The sequence below is a fragment of the Tupaia chinensis genome, unplaced genomic scaffold, assembly GCF_000334495.1.
Source record: "Tupaia chinensis unplaced genomic scaffold, TupChi_1.0 Scaffold000095_1, whole genome shotgun sequence".
In the NCBI taxonomy this organism is placed as follows: domain Eukaryota; kingdom Metazoa; phylum Chordata; class Mammalia; order Scandentia; family Tupaiidae; genus Tupaia; species Tupaia belangeri.
This window is the reverse complement of record NW_006159557.1, coordinates 1,285,006-1,286,412: the sequence shown is the minus strand read 5'-3', so window position 1 is coordinate 1,286,412 and position 1,407 is coordinate 1,285,006.

The window sequence follows — 1,407 nt, the reverse complement described above, 5'->3', positions numbered from 1 at the left end:
AAGAAAGAGAAAGAAAGAAAGAAAGAAAGAAAGAAAGAAAGAAAGAAAGAAAGAAAGAAAGAAAGAAAGAAAGAAAGAGGAGAAAGAAAAGAAAAGAAAAGAAGGAAGGAAAACGCTTGGAAATGTCCCAGATCTCTTCATTCTAGGGTCACAGGAGCCAGGCTGCCCTTCACGCAGCCAGCCTAAGACGAAGATCCAAGCTAGCTGTGACCCACCCAGGGTGAGACTTCTGAGACTTAAATCAGACAACTAGAGACAAAGCACAAGTAGGAGGGATGTTTGGCAAGCCTGGGATCGGAAAAACATCACGAATACGAAGTCTACTCCCCACACCTGACCATCCTACTCAGTAACCTCCCAAGTCTGTTTTTCCTTCATCACCCTAAAACCACCCCCATGTCTCACACCACATTACCCCACCTATTGGTTGTTAGCCCGTATTAGTATCTAAACTAACCGGTTTATTTACTTATATTTGTACTTGTTTATTTGCTGCCTTCTACCTCCACCACCCCCCACCCCGGCCCCCCAAATGTGTTAGGCCTACATTTCCTTAGGATGAGGCTAGAAAGTCTCTTCCCTATTCTCAGTTTCCAAAACAGTGCAAGTGGGCACAAGGTGGGCTCTAATGAATACCACCTGAGGGCAGGAGTAAATGTGGAAGCCTCTCGCAGCCACCTAGCAAGGACTTCGGGCAAAGCAGATTTCCAGACGCTGGCTCGGCAGGGCTGCCTGGTTCCAGCCACCAGACCCTTTGTAAGCCTCAGGGCGAAAGACGTACGGAGCTCCGCTGGCGCTCGCTCCTTTACCCGCGCCAGAAAGCGGGAGTCTGACCAGCAAATGTGGTCAGGGCTCCAGTCTTCGGAGCAGCCACCCAATGGGGATGACGGCGTGGGCAGGCCCTGCCCAGAACCCGGGGGCTGCCCGGAGCCCTCCCCCGCGGTATGTCGTTCCCTGGAGCAGCAGGGGCAGCCCCAGCCGGACAGCTGAGCTCGGGTGGGGGTGGGCTGCGCGGGCTGGAGCCGCCCCACGCGCGTCCCGCTGCTCCGGGTCTAGATGCGCCGCGGCCCAGCGGGGGCTGCCCGCGGAGTTGGCCCGCGCGCCCGGATGAGTGCAGACTTTGGAAAGTCGTCGCGAAGCTTCAGCGGAGGGAAAGGGGTGGGAAGAGAGGGGGTGCACGAGAGAAAAACCCGCCTCTTGCGAGTTGAGCGAGGAAGAGGTGGGGGAAGGTTCCGAGTTCCGCTTCCTGAACGGCGGGTGGGTAGAGAAGGTTGGCGCGGGGAAGACCGGCGGGACGCGCGCTCCGGGCCCCCGGCGCGATCGGCGCGGCCGGCGATGGCCAGCGAGCGGACCCGCAGGTTCACCCGGAGCCTGTTGAGACCTGGGCAGGCGGCCGCGCACCGACAC